The sequence below is a fragment of the Solanum dulcamara genome, chromosome 11 (genome assembly GCF_947179165.1).
Source record: "Solanum dulcamara chromosome 11, daSolDulc1.2, whole genome shotgun sequence".
Taxonomy (NCBI): domain Eukaryota; kingdom Viridiplantae; phylum Streptophyta; class Magnoliopsida; order Solanales; family Solanaceae; genus Solanum; species Solanum dulcamara.
In genome coordinates, this window is record NC_077247.1 from 59,071,736 (window position 1) to 59,098,508 (window position 26,773).

General features: G+C 35.0%; 1 long non-coding RNA gene across 3 annotated transcripts; it reads right to left on the reverse strand.

The window, feature by feature from the left end:
- On the reverse strand, positions 1-26,329 carry LOC129872367 (uncharacterized). Of its 3 annotated transcripts, XR_008762555.1 has the most exons (48): positions 25,941-26,329; positions 25,266-25,442; positions 24,572-24,610; positions 24,403-24,450; positions 23,823-23,938; positions 23,676-23,735; positions 23,396-23,442; positions 22,781-23,285; positions 21,519-21,818; positions 21,335-21,426; positions 21,093-21,239; positions 20,796-20,869; positions 19,703-19,766; positions 19,559-19,633; positions 19,362-19,468; positions 19,155-19,206; positions 18,475-18,563; positions 18,270-18,386; positions 16,702-18,175; positions 16,545-16,612; positions 16,351-16,445; positions 15,286-15,488; positions 15,084-15,190; positions 14,879-14,927; positions 14,038-14,051; positions 13,838-13,927; positions 13,360-13,559; positions 11,434-11,516; positions 10,719-10,772; positions 10,565-10,612; positions 9,777-9,938; positions 9,634-9,691; positions 9,495-9,546; positions 9,287-9,379; positions 9,048-9,203; positions 7,983-8,070; positions 7,848-7,907; positions 6,201-6,252; positions 6,041-6,088; positions 4,700-5,000; positions 4,450-4,610; positions 4,246-4,319; positions 3,942-4,015; positions 2,696-2,875; positions 2,482-2,584; positions 1,373-1,490; positions 574-1,071; positions 1-469 (listed from the first exon to the last, which is right to left on the reverse strand). It is a non-coding gene; the product is annotated as an uncharacterized LOC129872367 (long non-coding RNA). The 3 variants fall into 3 exon arrangements; XR_008762553.1 differs by lacking the exons at positions 7,848-7,907; positions 7,983-8,070 and having other exon boundaries at positions 21,519-21,682; positions 25,941-26,328; XR_008762554.1 differs by lacking the exons at positions 7,848-7,907; positions 7,983-8,070; positions 22,781-23,285 and having other exon boundaries at positions 21,519-21,682; positions 25,941-26,326.
- Between the last annotated feature and the right edge of the window lie 444 nt (positions 26,330-26,773).

The following is a 26,773-nucleotide window of genomic DNA, read 5'->3' on the forward strand; positions in this document are numbered from 1 at the left end:
TGGTTAAAAAGTGAGACATACAAATTTAATCAACTCAACAGATGAATGATGTTACAATCAAATTACCTAATTCATTATTGTAGTGTTTCTTTACATTCTATACACAATGAGTTACTCTGACTTTACATGAAAACTATACAATCCATTCCCTTTTCCTATTTTTTTTTGTGTATGTGCGTGTGTGTGTTGAAAGAGAGTGTTACTGCCATCAAAAGCTAGTATTATATTTAGTACATACATTTATTTGTTGAATCTGCATAAATGTACCGAGCTCCATATCCAGATTAGAATCTGCATAGATGTACCGAGCTCCATATCCAGATTATACATCAATGTGATGATTGCAGACTCAATCTTAGTCGCTTTGTTGCACGTTCTAGGTTGATTTCATGCCCGTGTAATCCATGCAATGCCTCCAAGGAAATCCTATTCCACGAACCTAACTTAGCAATCTGCTCATGCAGAGCACCTAAGTTGGCAAAAGAGGGACAAAAGTTGATCGCCCATGAGCGCACTTACAAATGAAAAGATATTGCAGTCAATAATAATATGGAATTCCTCTCTTAAACATACCATCAAATGCAGATCCAATACAGAAAACTTCTGAAATGCAATTTTCCATTCACTTGAAAACACAATGAAGTCTGCTTCAACTCCTCAACAATGAGAAAACATTCGGAAGGCAACAATGCATACAACAACAACAACAACAACCCAGTGAAATCCCACAACATGGGGTCTGGGGAGGGTAGAATGTACGCAGACCTTACTCCTACCAAGGTAGGACGGCTGTTTCCTGGAGACCCTCGGCTCAGTAAAAGCATAAATGCATAAAAAATGTTAGATAAGAATAGAAAATTAAAAGCTTTATGAGAAAAACAACAAACAAATAACAAATAGATAACAAATAAATACAAATAAATAAATACTAATAACAAATAATGATTAAATAAATAATGAAAGCGTCACAGGTAAAATTGAGTAATCAAAGCATAGAAAGTAATAAATAATAACAGAAATAACAGAAATCAGAAGTCAAAGGCAACTATGCATCTCCAAACATAATTGCACCTATGAAAATAGATAAATATAATAGCAACATCAGGAAACAATCCATCAATTATGCTTCACCCCTAAAATTAGTTGGCCTGCTTTATTGATCCTCATTCCTCCGTATGTGTTCCACTCAATCAATATAGAAATTTTTGTTCCAACACAACTGAAAACAAAGACATCAGGAGTAAAGAAAAATATCTTAAATCACTTTTGGTTATAATTACCTGTTCTTTCATTTTTACTTATGTGGGGGGTGAGTGGAGGCGAGAGAGCATTAAGGTAGCTCCAAATTCATGAATTAAATATTAACTTACACTCCTGCAAGGCTTCTTATTCAGGACCCAGTTCACTGATGGGGGTACTCTATTGATGATCCATCTGTATCAGCAAGCTGTGGGTTGCAATTACAATACTCAGAGAGCATGACACAACATCTAAGCAAGAACATAAGCAATAAACCATGAGAAAGATTAGAGTTAAATGGAGTAAAATATGAGAGCTAGTTAGTGTCGACGGACTAACCTGTTGAATAAATTTTAACAGATCCACATTAGTTAGATTAACACACAAAATACACAGAACCTGTATTATCACGAAAACAATCATTTTCTTATGAAACATGTTCACGAGAATCTTGTTAGCTAGTGGAGTATTTCCAAAAACATGAATGATGCCATAAATAGTTTTCAAATTAAGTTGGAAGCTATTCAAGTTTTAAGGCCTTATAATTCAAAAAGAGATAACGTCTAGCATTGTTTTATTACTGATGGTATTAGAACAAAAAAGCTCTTCCCTTAGAAGTAACAATTCATAATTCACTAGCTATAATCAACCCAATTAAAACATAAAATAGACCTTATGAGACAATGCGCAGAAATGACGAAAGGCTTAAACCCTCAAAAATCCTTCTTGCTTTCAACAAGATAGAGCGCAGAACTGATACAAAACTGTTATTGATACCTCAGAATGGAATAACTAGCCAGAGAAGAAGTGCTTGTCAGGCTTTGTTTTCCACATATAGACAGGCATATTACCTTCATAGGGAGAAATATGAATGTTGAAGAGATTAAGCTATAAAGTGTAGTAAAAGGTTTGAGAATGTAGGTGAGCAACTAATCCTGTATCAACACCTTTCACTTCTAAGACTGATTTGCAAATGGTTTACATGTAAACTTTTTGAATGTATAATATGACAGAGACAAGTATTAGAGAATGTTATCGTAAGAAGTATGATAGATGTTGGCTGCTTGTGAATCAGATTTAAGTTTCGGCTTAACCAAAACATATAACTTCATGCTCAGAGTTAGGTTTAACTTATATGCATGTTGCAAAATTTCGAGCAATGGAATTTCTAGTAAATGTCAATTTTATCAAATTCCATAGACTGGTTGTGTGATGAACCTCTAAACAAAGATCGTAATTTACCTGGTAAATGATCGTGAAGTTTGAGAATGTTGCAGATCCAACCCCAGTTTTGAATATGCTCAGCATAGTTGTGTAGTAATTGGTAACCAATTACAGGAATGACCTGCAAAAGCACGGTCAAAGACAAAAAAATCAATGTTACCTATTATAAAGAGTTCCAAGACATCCCCACAAGACTTAAAATCTATGTTACCTACTATCAAAATAATCGTACCAATTCTTGCTCAGATCAAGATAAGTTGTTGTCCTCATTCTCTCTGACAGGACCTGATAATTCAATAAGTTACAGACTCCAAGTTGAAATGATACTTCAATGAATTTTTAAACAATCATTATCTTCTCAGGCAGTTCTTCCAAACCTGCCTTCCAAACGAATTTGCTCATCTGCAGCATGCTGTAGAACATGACAATGACTGTAACATTCAACGAAGATAAATGCTAGAATAAAAATAAAAAAAACATCACAAACCTTAACTATGTAAAAAGGGACGCACATTTATTTTGACATGGACCTAGGTTTCTACATAAGAATATACTCCACCAAACGGTCACAAAGTGATGAAGCAAAAGATAAATCACCCTACATCACTGTTCTTTTCTTCAGTAATATCAAAAAATTGCAATACAAGAGAGTAAGACATTATTTGTTAAAGTATTGGTTATGTGGTTATAATAATGTTAAATCTGTTACGTGGTAACTAATAATGTGGGGATTAATACAGGGTGAATAATGAATGAGTAGTGCTATGCAGGGACTATCTACATTAAAGGGAATTTTTGCCTGTAAATACTCATATCCATGCATTGTTGACAAATGTGTTATTATTCCATAAGGTATCCCGCATTAAATAATACTGACAAAAGTCATGAGCATATTAATAATGGACAGTTAAATACCACCAACCAAATGTTGCTTTAGTTATGTCGCGCTTATTTATTCTTATGCGGATATTACTTTTTCTTATGCGGACAACAAATTTTTACTATTTATGCGGAAGTTTATGCTGAGATTCATATTTGCTAATGAGCCAACCAAACCATCCCTAAGAGAAACAATCGTTTAAACGAAATGTGTTATAAGGAAATTCATGAGAAACCAAGAATAGCCATAATGGACTACGCAAAAGCCAGAATAGACCTGATCAATCATAGCAAGTGTTGTGTTCGCCACAATATGAATAAACTTCTTATCAATCTGTTGGAGAGCTTTGGCACCCTCCACCAGGCAGTTTTTATTAATGGTATCAGGAACTAATGAAGCAACAACAAAATGCAAGATGCCAGAAGTGACAATGAGTGTAGTAGCCTGATTCTTAAGATTCACTGTTCTAGATATTCTTAGAAAAAACCTCAGGATTAAATAAAAGAGTATCACTCTCTGTATCTCATATTCGAAAAGATAAAAATCCACAAAATAGAGAAGTCAGAAAGACATCTGCCATATAGCTAAGGTACTCAACTATAATCTCTGGATGGAAGTCCCTCCATTTTATCACAGAATCAAAGAAATTTTGAGTTTTTGTTGGTGCAAATTCTGAAAATTTGAATAAAAATTGCAAGGCATGACAATTCTATCACAAGATCAGAGCATAAGCAAGATGGAATTAGAAAAAGACTATGTAACCTAGGAGACTTAGAAAGAGGCATTGTAGTCTCTTATGCTTTCATGAATAATAAGAATGCAGTCTAAGAAAATCTTGAAGAGTAAGTGAAAGAAATAAATCTAATTAACTGAAACATGCACTATAAAAATTCACCTCTTACCCAGGGCAGGAATAAATGGCAGGATTGGTTGACCTTCTTTTGACTCCCCATCGTGTGTACTTGTGAACTACTCCCTGCACTCACCTTGAATTTGTAATTTGCTATTCCAGATGTTAACAAGTTTCACCTTCACAATTGGCCGGAAGAGAGAAACATCAGGTTGTGTAAGTTACAAACATATTTAAGATAATATCAGAAAGATACCTATCCCTCCCAAAAAGTTTGATAACATTACCTTGCATCAGAGAATACACCGTCACCACAACTTTGGGTGGAAGATTGATCACACTGATGGGATGGCTGCTGTGGAAGCTCTGAGCAGATAGCTTTTGCAGAATGCTGTAGTCTTCTTACAGCTCTAGTCTCTGCACAGTGGAAAAAAACATTAATTAATTGCACACATTTTCTGACATCGTTGATTATTAACACAAACAAGCACTCAAGGACATATTACCTGGTATTAGATGAAAGGGTTGCACAGAGCTTCTGGATTTCCAGTTTACACCAACTGTGAAATGAGCAAGAGATCCATCAAATGACCAACTTGAACTTTCATTCTGACAAGAGGAATCTGGACTCAGGATCACGCTTTTCAGAAGTACTTCCCCACAGAATATTCTGCGAAGATCGAATCTGTCTCAGGATAGTGCACTCTCCAGTCAGTTTCTTTGGCTGTGGGGAAGAAAGCTCTAGTGTAGCTTTGCAACTCTGGGCCCTGCACCTCTTTTTCTTGATCTCATAATTCTAAAGTATATCTGAAAAGAGGAGCAGGGAATGGGATAGCAATAAATGAGGAGAGGAAACTTCAACAACTATATTCTTAAGAGAAACGAAAGCGAAAAAACTACACGATGTCATAGCACTGAAATGCTTAGCACCATCTGATCCATAAGTAGCGCTCTCTTCCACTAACAAAACCTTCCACAATTTGTTTCCTCCCCCCCGCCCCCCCTTCTTTTAGGGAGGTAGGCGGGTAAACTACAGCCTACAGGGAAGGGAATGTGGAGTGAACAAAATCACATGTACAAATAACATCAGACAAAATGAATCCTAAGTGATGTTGCATAAAAATGCTGATATCTCAATTGCTCTCACTGGCAGAGTTACTTTCAGTCCAGAAATACGACAATATCCTCAAAAAAAGAGAAACACCGCACACATACACACATCCCGCCTTTTTTTCATTTTTTTGTGGCGATAAGTCAAACCACTCATCCCTTAACCTACATATGGTACAGAAAGTAGAAATTCTGAGCAGGTGATGACTTGCACATTTAACAAATAACATGGCATTGAAGTCAATAGCTTCCTATCCAGTTCATAGTATCAATTTTCATATAAAGCATATGCCCACGTCATCAGAAGTAGCAAACAAAGGAACATAAGAATTTATTGAAGAGCCTCATCGTTTTCTGCCTTTAGTGCAAGCAACACAAAAATTTGCAGGTGCAACTAGTCTAAACGATTAAAACTGCATGAAAGCACGACTTGCCATCGTTAGTCACTTAACTATGATGTTTTCAGCAGCCCATCTTTACTGATCCTCAAAACATTAACAAAATCAGAAAGGATGAACCATAATTCCCCATTCTCTTACATGGCACAATTTTTCATTTTTAAGATACAATCAAAGTCAAAAATTCTAGACCATGTAAAGGTAATGTGTGCAATCCTATAGACAGTAACAACTATTCCAAGTTATGAACATCATAGTTGTCGGGCAAATAAATTATGTACAGCAGCATCAATACAACAGAAAAGATGATGTCAGCCCAACATTTTGCAAAAAGATTACCATATCTTTCTCCCCTCAGCACCAGTCCATCTCGTGTAACAACAGATCCTTCAAGAGAAAGTACAACTTCAGATGATGAAGTAAAATAATAAATTGAGCAGAACTTACTTTCTGCACATCAAAATGCATTAATATCAATGCCATAGAAACTAATACTTACCATTGTCATCCACCTTAACATAGCAGGTCCCAATGCCTATAGCAACAGATACCTGGTGGAAAGCTGAAACTGGGTAAAAGTTCAATTAGGAGTACACGGCTTTTAAGAATAACAAACACAAAAAGAACTGTCCCATAAGGAAGTACATCTAATGGAAAAAAGAAATAAGAGTTGTGATATAAGAATATTCATTTGGAAAAAAATTACGATAGAATGGAGCATCATAATAAAAAGGAGGAAAAATAGTATCAATTTTCATATAAAGCATATGCCTTCGTCATCACAAGTAGCTAACAAAGGAACACAAGAATTCATTGAAGAGCCTCACTGGTCACTGCCTTTTTTGCAATTAACACACAAATTCGCAGGTGCAATTAGTCTAAACGATTAAAACTGCATGAAAGCACGACTTGCCATCGTTAGTCACTTAACTATGATGTTCTCAGCAGCCCACCTCTACTGATCCTCGAAACATTAACAAAATCAGAAAAGATGAACCATATAATTCTCCATTCTCTTACATGGCACTAATTTCCATTTTTAAGAAACAATCAAAGTCAAAAAGTCTAGACCATGTAAAGGAAAATGGCCATTGAAGGCATCTACAAAAGTCTGTCCAATTGAGTGTCTTCATTCAAAATACAACAAATCACAACTTTTTATAATTGAACTACTCAAAAAAAAAAAATTAAAATTGTTTGAGTGGGGCCTTCAAGAACAACTCCACAACTTTCCATTCATTACCTAGTAAAATCATAAAGAGTATTGAAACATTGAAAGGGTAAATCAGTACATCTGGTGGCAGAGGATACAGTTCTGGAATAAAGGACAGCAGGCCAGAACCATAATTTAAAGTCCATTTAACAAAGTTCATAAGATGATCGATCGTCTTCATCTAGAATGTCCTTGGTTAATGAAGATTTTTCTGAATCTCCTGACAAATAATTTGACCTCTGTTATGCCTTGCTCTGAGTTTTGCACCTGGAGAAGTTCTCAAAATATATTTCTGTCTCTAGGAGACCTTTGATTTAAGACCTGTTTAACATTCTATTTAATAGTTGCTAGTATTTATTAAAACAGTTAGAAAATTAGAGTAGTGTTAAAGTATTCAAACGAAGCTAGTTCCTCTAAGATGTGGATTGTATCTAATACAGGTTACACCTACTGGCAGGAAGCCTTAGCCAATACCGGCAGCTAGCGTTACTGCTCTCCAACTTTCCTGGTAAGCTTCCATCTACAGGAACTTCTCTAGTTAGATCTTCCAGTGCTATTCAGTTTCTTATGTTTTCACTATAAGCAAACTAAGGTGGTTTCCCCACTTTGTGCTTGACTAATGTCCAATATTAGATCATGCTAGGGGTTAGTATCAAGTTAGTCCCTCACCCATTAAATAAGAGATGTGAATTGTATTTCACACCTACTAATAGATGTACCGTATATTCTATTATCACCAAGTCTTAAATATATTTCTCTTCTATTTCTTCAAAGAAGAGAAAAGATAGTAATTCTAACATGAAGGAGGTAAGTTGATACCTTTTGAAACAAAGGATACATAAAAAGGTATCCTCTAAAGCTATTGAGTCTCTAGAATAATGTGAAAGTTCAACAGTGTTAGCATATTTAATAGGTCAAAGTTGTGTTTCCAACCTCCACAGCTGAAGAGTGAAGATCAACCTAAATTTTCTGGTTGCGCTCACTTTTTTTCTTCTGAAAAACAGAAAATTTTCTTGTGAATGCTCAGATTGACCTACAAGTTTGAAACTGCTGAGAATGCACACCAACCTCTCTTACCCTGATCCCACTTAAATATCAGGCTCATTGTAGATGATATGGTTCAATATGAGAATATGAGCCACCTCTCTACCTTGATCTATGAAAATTGACATATATTTTCAGAAAAACCACAAAATCCATTTAAAGGGAAGCAGAAATGATTAGGTAAGCAAAAACCAGGAGACTAAGTTCAAACTGGAAGAATTGTCAATCTTGGAAAACAGCAAACACATTGTAATACAAAATACAATACTCCAATCAGCAAAACAAATAAGTATGACACATCCCTGTTAACATTGGCCTGTTTGGTTTTGCAACCAAAAGAAGCTAGAAATGTGGTTTTGCATTGTTCTCCCATAACAAAAGGGAGATTACTTTGTTCTATGAGAACAGCTGTAACGCAAGGACCTTGCCGGTCAGGAGGTCCTTTTTAATACTTTGAAATCCTAAACGATTAGTACTAAATAATGATGTTTAGCCAGTTTTAACCTATTAATTTCACCCATATTGAAGTTTCAAAAAATGATTAGGTGTTTTGAAATATCTTTTACAGAATACAACCCAAACCAATTCTCACAAAACAAACACTAACACAAACTCAATTCTATAAAATAAATCCGAAGACTCACACTCATTTCCCAACCCCAAAACAAATTAAATCATAAATCCCAACAAAAAATCTCACCTTAAATTCTACGGAAGTCTTTTAAGGCTCTAAAATCAAATCATATAAAGATCTAGGACAGTTTAGGTTGAACAAAAACAGTGGATATATCTGAGATCTACTTGGCTTCTCAATGTCAGAAGCACTGTCAAAACTTATAGATATGTTATTAAGAAATTTATGTTTTGGTTCTTTGGAAACAAATCTTGACACCATAAAAAACAAGCATCCGATATAGAAAATGTTAACCAAAGTTTAGTTTTCCGTTTTTCTTTGGTCAGGAAAATATACTGAAATAAGTGGATACAACAATATTAAAGGACTTGCAAATTAAACAGTGGTTGTTAGGTAAACAGAGGTAGAAAAGATAACTAATCACATCTCTTATCCATCAATTTTGGCTTGTATACCTTCACTGTGTAAATATCAAGACCTGAAATGTATCCTGAGAGTTTGAATGAACCATCACTTGCATTCAATTTGTTAAGGGAACTCAGATGAATCCCAAACTCACTGGACAATAGTGGCAACAGAGAAGGAGAAGCACATGTGCAAAGCAAGTCATCCTAATTGCATGCAATGAACAAAATCTAAGAAACCAGACATAAAATATCCTTAAGTTAGCTGGTGTAACAAAAACGGACCGGACCTTTCAATATCAACAACTTTGAAGAGGACACAGGGATGCACAAGGGCGATTCTTAGCAGAGACTCTTTCAAAGAATGTAAGGCATTCTTTGGGCTTCCAGATTATATATGCAAACCAAATGATCAAACAGGTCAGAGTACAGCTTTACAAGTATAGTATGTAAATCAATATTTTTCATTTGTTTGAATTGTGAGAAAACTAGAAGTACTTGGAGTGCTTCCATCGAACTGGTTGGTTGTAAAATACATCACGAGCAATGACTGTAAAAAGAAAAATCCCAACAAATTTCCTTATTAGCAAACAGTAGTCAACTCTTGTATCAGGTTGGCTGGCTTATATAGAATTACCTGTTGTACCAACATCCTGTCCACAATCATCAATTCAAAGCTACAAACACTTGCCGTCCTGCAAAAAATGGCAAGAACAAAGACCAAGTTAGTAGTTTTATACCTATCCTAATGGATACTACCAACTAAATAAAGTACCTTACCTTCAAAACCTTACGATATCTGATATCTGTTTGGCATGCCGTGAGTTTTAGTAACAATTTCCAATAAAGAAATGTCAGAAATAGAGCTCAGAGACTCTCCTTTGAAACCAAAGCTTGCTGAGAAAGCCTGCATATCATCTGAATGGCTGTATTTTGATGTCGCTAGTGTAAAGGAAGCATAAGAAACCATATTAAAATGGCCAGATAAAAGGGAAGCATAACAGAAGAAACAAACAAGCACATATACTGTCTCCATAAGCTGGGCTAAAAGTACCTAAGAACCAATATGTATGTTCCAACTCAACTTCAGCTAGAATAAATAATCAAAACATCTCTACATACAATAGTGATCAATAAAAAATATACTTCATCTCTCTCTGTCCCTCCCCCCCCAAAAAAAGCTACCCTTTTTCTTTTGGGGAGGCGGTACAGGAAATGAAAGTATTTTATTGCAAATGAAGCACTAGGAAAGAGATGTACATGAACATCTTACAATAAAAGCAAAACCAAAATGTAAGCATCAACATTTTGTGTTGTGTACAACCATATAAGTTTTGCCCAATTACAAGTAAAACCACAAAACAATACATAAAAGAACATCTGCAAAAAAAAAAAAAAAATTAATGAACACAAACTGTCAAACAGCTTATCAATGCATGCAATCTTATAGACTACAACAATCATTCCAAGTTATGAACATCATAGTTGTCAGGCAAAAGAAATTATGTACAGCAGCATCAATACAATAGAAACGATGATGGCAGTCCAACATTTTGCAAAAAGATTACCATATTTTTCTCCCATCAGCACCAGTCCATCTCATGAAACACCAGATCCTTCAAAAGAAGGTACAACTTCAGATGATGAATTAAATAATAAATTGAGTAGAACTTTCTGCACATCAAAATATATAAGATCAATGTCAGAGAAACTAAAACTTACCATTGTCATCCACCTGCACATATAGCAGGTCCCAATGCCTATAGCAACAGATACCTGGTGGAAAGTGGGTTAAGTTCAAACTAGGAGTACAATACTTATAAGAATAACAAACATAAAAAGAACAATCCTATAAATCTCATGGAAAAAAGAAATAGATTTGTGATATACGAATGGAACATCATACTAAGGGGAGAAAAGGTATATCAACTTTCATCTAAAGGATATGACCTCATCATCAGAAGTAGCAAACAAAGGAACATAAGAATTCATTAAAAAGCCTCACCGGTCACTGCCTTTTGTGCGACTAGTCTAAGCGATTAAATCTGCATATAAGTACGACTTGCCATATTCTCAGCAGCTCACCTCTATCGATCCTCAAAACATTCACAAAATCAGAAAGCATATAATTCCCCATTCTCTTACATGGCACAATTTTCAACTTTTAAGAAACAATCAAAATCAAAAAGTCTAGACCATGTTTTAAAAAAAAAAGTCTAGACCATATAAAGGAAAATGGCCACTGAGGGCATTTACAAAAGTCTGTCCAATTGAGTGACTTCATTCAAAATACAACAAAATAATAACTTTTTATAATTGAACTACCAAAATTTAAATTGTTCAAGTGGGGTCTTCAAGAACAACTCCACAATTTTTTATGATTCAAGAAGCAAAATCGTAAAGAGTATTGAAACATTGAAAGGGTAAATTAGTACACCTTGGTGGCATCAGCATCGAGGCTGTTGAAAACCAACTCCACAACAACCCTTGTGATACCCTCACCAAATTGACCCCATCTCCCTAAAAAAGTAAAAACAAATTCTTGAACATCCTTAACACACATTGCGAGAATAACAACATAATTTTCTTTAAAAGATTTCTTGATATGTGCAATGCCAATATATTCTTGAAAACTTCAATTTTTTGATTTCCTTAAAATATGCATTTAAGAATAACTACAACTTCTTGATTTTTTTTTCTTAAAAAGAATGCATGCAAGAATTCCAAGTTAATCTGACAATATCAAGGTCTCGAATTCCAAGATAATCTGATTTAGGGTTCAACGAGTTCCAAGAATACCCAGGTAACTTCAACGAGTTCTCGAAATTTCCTTCTTTCTTTTTTAATGGATGGGAAGAACAGTAGCATTATTGATCGCCGGGAAAATTGATTTAAGGAAGAATACCCAATGTATGAAACTTCATAAAGCCAACAAGTTCTTTCTGGAAAACTGCAGAAAGATCAGCGGAAGACTTAAGGGTTTAGGGTTTTCATCGGACATCGTCACCGGGGCAGTTAAGAACAGCAATCCGGTGGCGTACTCTAGGATGCGCCGGTAGCGTATATGAGGCTTCCGTAATATGATGGTGGTGAGTTCTAAAATGTGAAGGTGGTGTCTCTTTTATAGTTTCCGAACTAGTTAATACGCGAGGAAAAAAAACTCGTTAATACAAAATATATTATTTCTAATTTTTTTATTGTAGTACTTATTAATTTTTTAAATAAGAGGAGTCTATTCAATTGATAATGTGAAATTTATTATCATCGTATACAACTCAAATTATTTAGATTGTGTAATTTTTGTAGGTCGATTCAGATTATGATTCAAAATTTTAATTCTAAGTTATGAAATTATTAATTAATATTTTATACATATTTACAAAATAGATTTCTTAAAAGTTAAATACAGAATTTAGTTCAAGTAATTCTATTTCGAATTCGCAATATCAGTATATCTACTTCTAACAACCATAATCTTATTCTAAACTTTCAATATATTTAATACTAGTTTATTTAACTTAGATATTAATAATTTTACAACTTAGGTATAACGTCCATTTTAACTAACGTTCAATTACGGAAGCACACACTTCCTAATTATAAGTGTCCAGACACTCCTTTTTTTTTATTAAGTAATTGCTTAGTGACCTTAGCATAGATTGTTTTCCTATTGGCTTTTGATCTTAGCACCTACAAATGAAGTCATCCACAACCTATTGACTGCTTAGGCCATCAATATCATACAATCTACTGAAATAAATTTCACAAAAAAAATTATTTAATTTTATATTTGATCCTAGATGATTCTTTCATCCAGTTAGTTAATTATGAAATTTATTACCAAAATAACTAGGTAATATATAATTTAAATATACTATGTGGTTATTTGGCACATGAAATAAAACCAAACTAGGAAAAAGTTTTCAATTCATGTGACAATGTTTTATTTCTCTTCCCTCGATTCATGTGAAATTCTTATATTTTCAAATCAGTCTAATAAAATAATATCTTTTTATATTCAGAAAATGATCAAAAATTTCCTCAAACTATGCAAAATTGAACAAAACTACGCATCAATTAAAAGTTTGATTTAAAAATGCCACAGCCGTCAATAATTTGATCCAAAAAATGACTCTATTTTTACTTAATGGATCAAAAGAGAGAGGGTCAGATAGTGAGACGTACAAATTTAATCATATCAACAAGATGAATGATGTTCCAATCAAATTACCTAATTCATTATCGTAGCATTTCTTTACATTCTATACACATTGAGTTACTCTGACTTAACATGAAAACTGTACAATCCGTTTCCTTTTCCTATTTGTCGTGTGTCTGTGTTTGAGAGGCATTTAATACATACATTTATTTGTTGAATCTGTATATAGATGTACCGTGCTCCAAATCAAGACTATCCTTCAATGTGATGAAAACAAACTGAATATCTTCAGCGGGAAATTATTGCCTGGTAGGTAGCAAGCAGAACCAAAATATGTATACTCATGAGTCATGCAGAGCACTTAAGTTGACAAGAGGGACAGTAGTCGGTCGTCCATGAGCACACTAACAAATGAAAAGATATTGCAGTCATTAATAATATGAAATTCCTTACTTCAACGTACCATCAAATGCAATTCCAACACAACTCTGTATCTGTTCCACTCTATTAATATCAGAGTTATTGTTCCAACATAAATGAAAAGAAATCACGAATAACGAAAAATATCGTAAATCACTTTTGGTTCTAATTCCATAATCTTACAATTTTTCTTATGTGGGGGTGGGTGGAGGCGAGAGAGCATCAAGATAGCTCCAAATTCATAAATTAAATAATAACTTACTCTTGCAAGTCTTATTATTCAGGACCCGATTCGCTGATGGGGAACTATTGATGATACATCAGTATGAGCAAGCTGTGAGTTGCAAATACACTATTCAAAGAACATGACACGACATTTAAGCAAGAAAATAAGCAAGATTCCATGATTAAAGTTAAATGGAGGACTAAAATATGAGAGCTAGTTAGTGTCGATGGACTAACCTGTTGAATAAATTCTAATAGATCCACATCAGTTAGATTAACTCCCAAAATACACGGAACAAAAGATCCACATAAGTTAGATTAACTCCCAACATTCACGGAACATGTATTATAAAGAAAACAATCATTTTCTTGTGAAATACGTGCAAGAGAATCTTGTTAGCTAGTGGAGTATTTCCTAAAACAAGAATGATGTTATGAATGGTTTTCCAAATAAAGTTGGAAGCTATTCAAGCTTCAAGGCCTTGTAATTCAAAAAGAGAGAATCTCTAGCATTGTCTTGTTACTAAGGGTATAAGAACAAAAAAGCTCTTCCCTTAGAAGTTACAATTCGTAATTCACTTTCTATAATTAACCCACTTTAAAACATAGAATGGACCTTCAGAGACAATGCACACAAATGACACTTGAAATGCTTAAACCCTCAAATATCCTTCTTGCTTTCAACAAGATGGAGCACAGAACTGATAACTGTGCTATTGATGCCTCAGAATGGAATAATTAGCCTGAGAAGAAGTGCTTTTCATGCTTTGCTTTCCACATTTAGACAGGCATATATCCTTCAGAAGAAGGAATATGAATGTTGAAGAGAATAAGCTATAAAGTGTAGTAAAAGGTTTAAGAATGTAGGTGAGCAATCTCTCCCAGCCCTTGTGTATTTATACTAATCAACGTAGCTTTATTCCCAATTCTTATTTCCTAATAGTTAACGTGACTTCCTAAATCCTATATTAACAACTACAATCAATATTGTAATACTAAGACTAATTTGCAAATGGTTTACATGTACTTAACCATTTGAATGAATAATATGACAGAGACAAGTATTAGAGAATGTTACCGCAAGAAGTGCGACAGATGTTGGTTGCTTGTGAATCAGATTTAAGTTCCTGCTTTAACCAAAACATATAACTTCATGTACAGAGTTAGGTTCAACTTTAATGAATGTTTCAAAATCTAGTGCAATGGATTCTGGTAAATGGCAATTTATTTAAGTTCCACAGACTGGTTGTGTAATGAAAATCTAACCAAAGATAGTAACTTACCTGATAAATGATCTTGAAGCTTGTAAATGAATGTTGTAGGTCCAACCCCAGTTTTGATTTTGGTTAGCATAGTTGTGTAGTAATTGGTGACCAATTACAGGCATGACCTGCAAAAGTATAGTCAAAGACTCAAAAACTTTCCTATTATAAAGAGCCCCACAAGACTCAAATTCAATGTTACCTATTACCAAAATCAACGTACCAATTCTTGCTCAGAATCAAGATAAGTTGTTGTCCTCATTTGTCCAGATAGACCTGATAATTCAATAAGTTACAGACTCCAAGTACTTGTGGGATTTCACTGGGTATGTTGTTGTTGTTACAAACTCCAAGTTGAAATAACACATCAATGAGTTTTTAGACAATCAGCAGTTCTTACAAACGAATTAGCTCATCTGCAGCATGCTGTAGCACATCACATATAATCCTTGACTATATAATGCAGATAACTGAATGCTACATAGTTATGTGAATATTGCTTTTTCTTACGCAGCAAACAAATATTATACTATTTATGCGGAAGTTTATGCTGATTTATATTTTCTACTGAGTTCAACTAAACCATCCCTATGAGAAACAAATGTCTAAAATAAATGCATTATAAGGAATTCATGAGAAACCAAGAATGGCCATAATGGACTATGCAGAGGCCAGAATAGCCCTGATCAATTATAGAAACTGTTGTGCCCGCCACAATCGGAATAAACTTCTTATCAACCTGTTGGAGAACTTTGGCACCCTCCAAGCAGTTTTTATCAATGGTATCAGGAACCAATGAATCACCAACAACATGCAAGACGCTGCAGTGACATTGAGTATAGTATCCTGATTCTTCAGATTCTCTGTTCCAGTTCTGCTCTGCATCTCATACTGGAAGAGGTAAGAGTCCACGATCTTAACAAGATAGAGAAGTCTCCAAAACATCCGAGATATAGCTAAGGTTCTCAACTGAGATCTCGGGACAGAAGTCCCTCCATTCTGTCCCAGAATTAAGGAACTTTGAGTATTTGTTAGTGCAAATTCTGAAATTTTGAATAAAAAACTTCCAGGCATGACAATTCCATTACAAGATGGAATTTGAAAGAGACTATGTTGCCTTGGAAACTTAGTAAGAGACATGGTAATCTCTAATGCTTTCATGATTAATAAGAATGCAGTCAGATAATCTTGAAAAGTGGGTGAAAGAAATGAAGCTAATTAACTGAAACATGCCCTAGAAAAATTCACCACTTATACAGGTCAGGAACAATTGGCAGGAATGGTTTACCTTCTTTTGACTCCCCATCGCGTGTACTTGTGCACTCCCCTTGAGCTTGTAATTTGTTATTCCAGATGTTATCTAGTTTCATTTTCACATTTGTCCTGAAGAGAGAAACATCAGGTCGTGTGAGTTACTAACATATTTGATTGAGATAATATCAGAAAGAGACCTAACCCTTCAAAGAAAGCTGATAACATGACCTTTCATCAGAGAAGCTCCGAGCAGATAGCTTCTGCAGAATGCTGGAGTATCCTTACAGCTCTAGTGTCTGCATGATGGAAAAGAACATTAATTAGTTGCACACATTTTCTGTCATCATTGATTATTAATACAAACAAGCACTCAAGGACAAATTACCTGGAATGAGTGGCACATCATAAAGAGTCTTAATATTGTTATTTCCTGCTGCCATTCTTGAAGACTCGCCCTTGGCAAAGAACTTCTTCTTGCCTTGGTAAAATGGAGGAGCTGAATGACTTCTTCTACTCTTCTTCTTCCGTATAAACTCATCTGTTTTACCTCAATTTCCAGCATCAATCCATTTACCCGAGTTCCCATCCACCCTAGAGGAGAGCATAGCTCGTGGTGTCATATAATTATTAAGATTTTCTTCACCATGAAAATGTAAATGTGACAAATCAAGTCCGTCATAATAGAATTCAGAAGGACCTGAACTATAAACGTCCCACGCATCATGTATATACTACCCATATCCTCTTTAGAACAAGCATAAAAATCGAGATCAAACTTTGCAGGATTTGGGAACAAACAGTCCTCTTTTCCCATATTATTTATGGCAGGAACCAAGAGATTATGTTCCATGATTCCAAAATTATACGTCACACCAACTTCATGTTTAACAGAAGTTTAAATCCCACTTTCAGCAATGTAAGGATTAACATCTTGAAAACCTGGTCCCGAGCAAACGATCTGGTGGAAGAGGAGACGGTTCTGGACTAAAAGATGGTAGACCAGAACCATAATTTTCAGCAGTCTGTTTAAAGAAGTCCATAACATGATCGTATTCATCTAGAATGTCCTAGGTTAATGAAGACTTTTCTGAATCTCCTGACAGAAATTTTGACCTCTGCAATGCCTTGCTCTGAGTTTTGCAGCTGGAGAGCTTCTAAAATATATTTCCTTGCCTTTAGGAGACCTATGATTTAGGACCTGATTAACATCATCAGCTACTTCAGATTCAACACTATAATCATCTTCAAGGCGATTTTGTTCAGTTATGTATTTACTTTTTTCAAACTTAATATCTTCATCACTATCAAAAGATGATCCATCATGTATCAGGCTTCTATGCAAAGAACAGCTCTGCATAAATGGTTTCCCTCTCTCATGCATCACATTTAAACTGTTGTCAAGTTCAAGAGACTCCCTAAATGACGCATCATCTGTTGATATGCCAGCTCCAATTGTTTAAGACTCCTCCCATACGGAACCAAACCGGCAGTCTGATTTATAACTGGAGCTAGCTGAAGCACTGAATTTGTTATCCAGGAAATCATCCTCTGTAGGTAAAACATTAGATGAAAGGGGGTGCGCAGAGTTTCTGGATTTCCAGTTCACACCGACTGTGCAATGAGCAAGAGAGCAATCAATTGACCGACTTGAACTTTTGATCTGACGGAGGAATCTGGACTCAGGATCATGCTTTTCAGAAGCACTACCCCACAGAATATTCTGTGCAGATCGGATCTCTCTCTCCTGACAGTGCACTCTCCATTCAGTTTCTTTGGCTGCGGGGAAGGAAGTTCAAGTGTCGCTTTGCAACTCAGGTCCCCGCACCTCTTTTTTATGATCTCATAATTCACAGGTATATCTGAAAAGAGGAGCAGGGAGTGGGATAGCAATAGACGAGGAGGCGAGAGAGCATCAAGGTAGCTCCAAATTTCATGAATTAAATATTAACTTACTCCTGCAAGGCTTCTTATTCAGGACCCAGTTCACTGATGGGGTACTCTATTGATGATCCATCTGTATCAGCAAGCTGTGGGTTGCAATTACATTACTCAGAGAACATGACACAGCATCTAAGCAAGAACATAAGCAATAAACCATGAGAAAGATTAGATTTAAATGGAGTAAAATATGAGAGCTAGTTAGTGTCGATGGACTAACCTGTTGAATAAATTTTAACAGATCCACATCAGTTAGATTAACACACAAAGATCCACATCAGTTAGATTAACACACAAAATACACAGAACCTGTATTATCACGAAAACAATCATTTTCTTATGAAACACGGTCACGAGAATCTTGTTAGCTAGTGGAGTATTTCCAAAAACATGAATGATGCCATAAATAGTTTTCAAATTAAGTTGGAAGCTATTCAAGTTTTAAGGCCTTATAATTCAAAAAGAGATAACGTCTAGCATTGTTTTGTTACTGATGGTATTAGAACAAAAAAGCTCTTCCCTTAGAAGTTACAATTCATAATTCACTAGCTATAATCAACCCAATTAAAACATAAAATGGACCTTATGAGACAATGCGCAGAAATGACGAAAGGCTTAAACCCTCAAAATTCCTTCTTGCTTTCAACGAGATGGAGCACAGGACTGATAAATAAACTGTTATTGATACCTCAGAATTTCAGGCTTCGTTTTCCACATTTAGACAGGCATATATCCTTCATAGGAATAAGCTATAAAGTGTAGTAAAAGGTTTGAGAATGTAGGTGAGCAACTAATCCTGTATTAAAACCATTAACTTCCAAGACTGATCTGCAAATGGTTTACATGTACTTAACCTTTTGAATGTATAATATGACAGAGAAAAGTATTAGAGAATGTTACCGCAAGAAGTGTGACAGATGTTGGTTGCTTGTGAATCAGAGTTAAGTTCCGGCTTTAACAAAAACATATAACTTCATGCTCAGAGTTAGGTTTAACTTTAATGCATGTTGCAAAATTTAGTGCAATGGAATTTTTGGTAAATGTCAATTTTATCAAGTTCCATAGACTGTTTGTGTGATGAAACTCTAAATAAAGATCGTGATTTACCTGGTAAATGATCTTGAAGTTTGAGAATGATTGTTGCATATACAACCCCAGTTTTCAATTTGGACAGCATAGTTGAGTAGTAATTGGTAACCAATTTCAGGAATGACCTGCAAAAGCATAGTGAAAGACTCAAAAATCAATGTGACCTAGTATAAAGAGTTTCAAGACATCCCTACAAGACTTAAAATCAATGTTACCTATTATCAAAATAATCGTATCAATTCTTGCTCAGAATCAACATAGGTTGTTGTCCTCATTTTTCCAGATAGGACCTGATAATTCAGTAAGTTACAGACTCCAAGTTGAAATGACACTTCAATGAATTTTTAGACAATCATTACCTTCTCAAACAGTTCTTCCAAACGAATTCGCTTATCTGTAGCATGTTGTAGAACATGACAATGACTGTAATGTTCAACAAAGATAAATGCTAGAACCTTGATAAAAAAAAACATCATAATTCTTGACTATGTAAAAAGGGACGCACATTTATTTTGACATGGACCTAGGTTTCTACACAAGAATATACTCCACCAGACGGTCACAAAGTGATGAAGCAAAAGATAAAGCACCCTACATCACTCTTCTCTTCTTCAGTAATATCAAAAAATTGCAATACAAGAGAGTAAGACTTTATTTGTTAAAGTATTGGTTATGTGGTTATAATAATGTTAAATCTGTTATGTGGTAAATAATAATGTGGGGATTAATACCTGGTGAATAATGAATGAGACATTAAAGGGAACTTTTGCCTGTAAATACTCATATTTATGCATTGTTGACAAATGTGTTATTATTCCATAAGGTATCCAGCATAGCATAAAATAATACTGGCATAAGTCATGAGGATATTAATAATGGACAGTTAAATACCGCCAACCAAATGTTGCATTAGTTATGTCGCGCTTATTTATTCTTATGCGGATAACCGAGTGCTACATAGTTATACAGATATTAATTTTTCTTATGCGACAAACAAATGTTTACTATTTATGCGGAAGTTTATGCGAGATTAATATTTGCTAATGAGCCAACCAAACCATCCTAAAAGAAACAATCGTTTAAACTAAATGTGTTATAAGGAAATTCATGAGAAACCAAGAAAAGCCATTGGACTATGAAAAGGCCAGAATAGATCTGATCAACTATAGCAAGTGTTGTGTTCGCGACAATCGAAATAAACTTCTTATCAACCTGTTGGAGAGCTTTGGCACCCTCCACCAGGCAGTTTTTATTAATGGTATCAAGAACTAATGAATCACCAACAAAATGCAAGACGCCAGAAGTGACATTGAGTGTAGTAGCCTGATTCTTAAGATTCTCTGTTCCAGTATCACTCTGCATCTCTCATATTAGAAAAGGTAAAAGTCCATCATCTTAACAAAATAGAGAAGAAGTCACAAAAACATATGACATATAGCTAAGGTACTCAACTGTAATCTTTGGACGGAAGTCACTCCATTTTATCACAGATTCTAAGAAATTTTGAGTATTTGTTGGTGCAAGTTCTGAAAATTTGAATAAAAATTGCAAGGCATGACAATTCTATCACAAGATCAGAACATAAGCAAGATGGAATTAGAAAAAGACTATGTGGCCTAGGAGACTTAGAAAGAGACATTGTCCTCTCTAATGCTTTCATTATTAATAAGAATGCAGTCTAAGAAAATCTTGAAGAGTGGGTGAAAGAAATAAAGCTAATTAACTGAAACATGCACTATAAAAATTTACCTCTTACCCAGGGCAGGAACAAATGGCAGGATTGGTTAACCTTCTTTTGACTCCCCATCGCGTGTACTTGTGAACTACTCCCTGCACTCCCCTTGAATTTGTAACTAGCTATTCCAGATGTTAACAAGTTTCATTTTCACAATTGGCCTGAAGAGAGAAACATCAGGTTGTGTTAGTTACTAACATATTTGAGATAATATCAAAAAGAGACCTAACCCTCCCAAGAAGTTTGATAACATTACCTTGCCTCAGAGAATACACCGTCACCACAGCTTTGGGTGGAAGATTGATCGCACTGATGGGACGACCGCTGTGGAAGCTCTGAGCAAGATAGCTTTTGCATGGTGGAAAAGAACATTAATTAGTTGCACACATTTTCTGACATCGTTGATTATTAACACAAACAAGCACTCAAGGACAAATTACCTCGAATTGGATGGAAAGGGTTGCACAGAGCTTCTGGATTTCCAATTACACAAACTGTGTAATGAGCAAGAGATCCATCAATTGACCGACTTGAACTTTCAATCTGACAAGAAGAATCTGGACTCAGGATCACGCTTTTTGGAAGCACTTCCCCACAGAATATTCTGTAAAGATCAAATCTCTCTCAGACAGTGCACTCTCCAGTCAGTTTCTTTGGCTGCAGGGAAGGAAGCTCAAGTGTAGCTTTGCAATTCTGGGCCCTGCACCTCTTTTTCTTGATCTAATAATTCACAGGTATATCTGAAAAGAGGAGCAGGAATGGGATAGCAATAGATGAGGATAGGAAACTTCACCAACTATATACTTAAGAGAAAAGAAAGCGAAAAAAACTACACGATGTCATAGCACTGAAATGCTTTGCACCATCTGATGCATAAGTAACTCTCTTCCACTAACAAAACCTTCCACAATTTGTTTCCTCCCCCCCCCCCCCTTTTAGGGAGGTAGGTGGGGAGCTACGGCCTACAGGGAAAGGAATGTGGAGTGGACAAAACCATATGTACAAATAACATCAACCAAAATGATTCCTAAGTGATGTTGCATAAAAATGTTGATATCTCAAAAGCTCTCATCGGCAGAGTTACTTTCAGTCCAGAGATTCACGACAATATCCTCAATAAAGAGAAAAACCACACATACCCCACACCCCGTCTTTTTTTTCCTTTTTTGTGGCGGTAAGTCAAACCACTCCTCTCTTAGCGTACATAACGTACACAAAGTAGAAATTCTGAGCAGGTGATGACCAACACTTTTAACAAATAACATGGCATTGAAGTCAACAACTTCCTATCCAGTTCATAGAAAAATGTCTACAGAATCAAACAATGTAATCAGTTGAAACAAAATTCAATAATCCTAAAAGTACAACAGTTCTCAAGTATAGTCCATGGTCTGCAGTCGAAAACTAAGAGGAACCAAACACAGTCCTATGGTTACATGTGCACCTATTTCCTCCACTCGTCAAAGAAAAATAAGATTTTGTCACTTCCTCAGAGCCTATTCTAGCTTCTCCTTAATCCTCTCATTCTAGTTAATGATTTATAGTATTTATTAAAACTGTTAGAACATTAAAGTGTTAAATGTTTAAATGAAGTTACTTCCTCTAAGATCCAAGTCACTAATATATATTTCTCTTTTATTTCTACAAAAAAGAGAAAAGATACTAACTCAGTAACTCTAACCTGAAGGAGGAAAGTTGATACCTTTTGAAACAAAGGATACATAAAAAAAGTATCCTCGAAAGCTCTTGAGTCTCTAGAATAATGCAAAAGATCAACAGTGTTGGCACATTTAATAGGTCAAAGCTGTGTTTCCAACCTCCACAGCTGAAGATCAACCTAAATTTATTGGTAGGGCTCAATTTTTTATGAATAACAGAAAATTTTATTGTGAATTAGATGACTCACATTGACCTACAAGTTTGGAACTCCTGAGAAGATGAGCCACCCCTCTACCCTGATCCCACTCAAAAATCAAAATACAGCTGGATGTCACAATCCCCTAGAGATAGCAAGGCTCCAAGAAGATTGATGTAGCAAAATATCTAGATTTATGAAAATTGATGTAAATTTGAAAAAAAAAAGACTGCAAAATTCATTTAAAGGAAGCAGAAATGATTGGGTAAGCAAAGCAGGTCATTTTCATATATAGCAGGTCATCCTCAAGTGTGCAAAGCAGGTCATCCTCACTGCATGCAAATCAACAAATCTAAGAAACCAGACAGGAAATATCCTTAAGTTAGCTAGTGTATCAAAGATGGACCTTTCAATATAAACAGTTTTCAAGGAGACAATGGGATGCGCAAGGGCGATTCTTACCAGAGACTCTTTCGGAGAATGCAAAACCCTCTTTGGACTTCAAGATTCTACATGCAAACCAAAAGAACAATCAGATCAGAGTACAACTTTAGAAGTAAAATATGTAAATCAATAATTTTTTACTTGATTGATTCTGAGAAAACTAGAAGTGTTTGGAATGCATTTGCTACCTTCAAAAAAGGTTGGTTGTGAAATACATGCAAAAAGAAAAATCCCAACAAATATCCTAATTAGCAAGCAACAGTCAACTCATGTATCAGGTAGGCTTATACAGAATTACCTGTTGTACCAACATCTTATCTACATTCATCAATTCCAAGGTACAAACACTTGCCATCGTCTAAACAATGGTAAGAACAAAGACCAGGTTAGTAGTTTTATACCTATCCTAATGAATACTACCAACTAAAATTCAAAAGAAATTTACCTTCAAAACCTTAAGATGCCTCCCATGAGTTTTGGAATTTCCAAAAAGAAATGTCAGAAATAGAGCTCAGAGCTCTCCTTTAAAGCCAAAGCTTGCTAGGAAAGCATGCATATCATCTGAATGGTTGTATTTTGATGTCGATGATGTAAAACAAGCATACAAAACCATAGTTAAAATGACCAAACAAAAAGGAAGCACAACTGAAGATGAAGCACCAAAAAAAGGGGGGAGAGGGATACATATAAATATATTGCAAATCAAGCACCAGGATTGAGATGTACATGAACACCTTACAATAAAAGCAAAAACAAAATGTAAGCATCAATATTTTGTGTTGTGTACAGCCATACCAGGTTTCCCAATTACAAGTAAACCACAAAATGAACATTTGTAAAATGATGATATTAATGAACACAAACCGTCAAACAGCCTATCAGTTGAGGTAATGCATGCAATCCTATAGACAATAACAACCATTCCAAGTTATGAATATCATAGTTGTCGGCATAATAAATTATGTGCAGCAGCATCAATACAATAGAAAAAATGATGTCAGTCCAACATTTTGCAAAAAGATTACCATATCTTCCTCCCATGAGCACCAGTCCATCTCGTGAGACACTAGATCCTTCAAAAGAAAGTACCAACTTCAGGTGATGAAGTAAAATAATAAATTGAGCAGAACTTTCTGCACATCAAAATGCATTATATCAATGTCAAAGAAACTAATACTTATCATTGTCAACCACCTTAACATAGCAGGTACCAATGCCTATAGCAACAGATACCTGGTGGAAAGTGGAAACTGGGTTAAAGTTCAACCTAGGAGTACACAACTTATAAGAATAATAAACACAAAAAGAACATTCCTACAAGGAAGTAAATCTCATGGAAAAAAGAAATCAGTGTTGTGATATATAAGAATATTCATTTGGAAAAAAAACTTATGATACTAGAATGGAGCATCATATTAAGAGGAGAAAAATAGTATCAATTTTCATATATAGCATATGCTCACATCATCAGAAGTAGCAAACAAAGGAACATAAGAAGTCATTGAAGAGCCTCACCAGTCTCTGCCTTTTGTGCAAGAAACAAAAAATTTGCAGGTGCAATTAGTCTAAACAATTAAAACTGCATGAAAGCACAAGTTGCCATAGTTAGTCACTTAACTATGATGTTCTCAGCAGCCCATCTTTACTGATCCTCAAAACATTAACAAAATCAGAAAAGATGAATCATAATTCCCCATTCTCTTACATGGCACAATTTTCCCTTTTTAAGATACAATCGAAGTCAAAAAGTCTAGACCATGTAAATGAAAATGGCCAGTGAGGGCGTTTACGGAAGTCTTTCCAATTGAGTGTCTTCATTCAAGATGCTACAAATCACAACTTCTTATAATTAAACTACTTAAAAAAATTTTAGTTGTGCGAATGGGACCTTCAAGAACGGCTCCACATCTTTCCATTCAACAACTTGAAACTTTGAAAGGGTCAATTAGCATATCTTGGAGGCACCAGCATGGAGGCTGTTGAAAACCAACTCCTCAACAACAAGATAACCCCTGATCGAATTGAACTCCAAAAGGCCTGTATTAGCTTAATGCTCCCCATTTCCCTAAAAATGTAAAAACAAATTCTTGAACATCCTTAACATAGGCTGCGAGAATGACAAAATAATTTATTTATTTTTAAAGACTTATTGAATTTTCTTGATATGTTCCATGACAATAAATTCTTAAAACTACAATTTCTTCAGAAAGCCAACAAGTTCTTGAATTTTTCTTAAAGAGAATGCATGCCAACAAGTTCTTGATTTTTTTCTTTACAAGAATGTATGCAAAAATTCCAAGATAATTTGACAATATATAGTTCTCAAATTTTCCTTCTTTCTTTTTTAATGGATGGAAGAAAACCAAGATAATGGGAAGAGCAGTAGTATTTACTTGAGCAGATAGAACAGCGGGAAAATTGATTTAGGGTTTTGATCGGACATCGTCAATGGGACAGTTAATCCGGTGGGGTAATCTAAGATGCGTCAGTAGTGTATGAAGTTGGGGAAAACAAATTCTTGAACATCCTTAACATATACTGCGAAGATGACAACATAACTTACTTTTTTTAAAAATATGCATTTGAGAATACTAATGTAACTTCAAAAAGCCAACAAGTTCTTGATTTTTCCTTCTTCCTTTTCATGGATGGAAGAATATCAAGATAATGGGAAGAGCAGTAGAATAGCAATAGATAGATCAACGGGAAAATTGATTTAGGGCTTTGGGTTTTGATCGGACATCGTCACCGGAACAGTCAACGGCAGCAATCCGGTGGAGTAATCTAAGATGCGCGGGTAGCGTATGTGATAAGCTGGCTTCCGTAATGGGAAGAGCAGTAGAATACCAATAGATAGTTTTCAATGGTGTTGAGTTCTAACATGCGCAGATATGTCTATTTTATAGTTTTCGAACTGGTTAATACACGCGGAAAAAGAATTAAAAAAAACTAGTTAATACACGCGGAAAAAAAAAAACACTAGTTAAAACATTGATTTTTATTCTAGTAAATATAGCCGCACTTGGCACGGTCATTAGAAAATAAATAAAATAGCACTGGATAATTTATTACATACAAAAATATCCATCAATCAAAAATCTATGCAATTTTTTACAGTGAAATACATTGATTATAAGTTATAGCATTTGAAGTTAAAATATATTTACCCATCAATTTTCTATGTATACTCTCTTTGAAGTGAGTTAAAATTTCATATATAATACAATGTAGATTATAATTTCATCTACGATATCTGAATAGCATTTTTAAAAAATAAATAAAGAACTTTTATGTCTCGAATAGTTTGGCTTCAAAACCAACATGAATTGTGGTGCAATGGCAGAATTGCTTCATCTTTTATCAAAAATCTCGTATTCAAATCTGGTAAGGAGATTG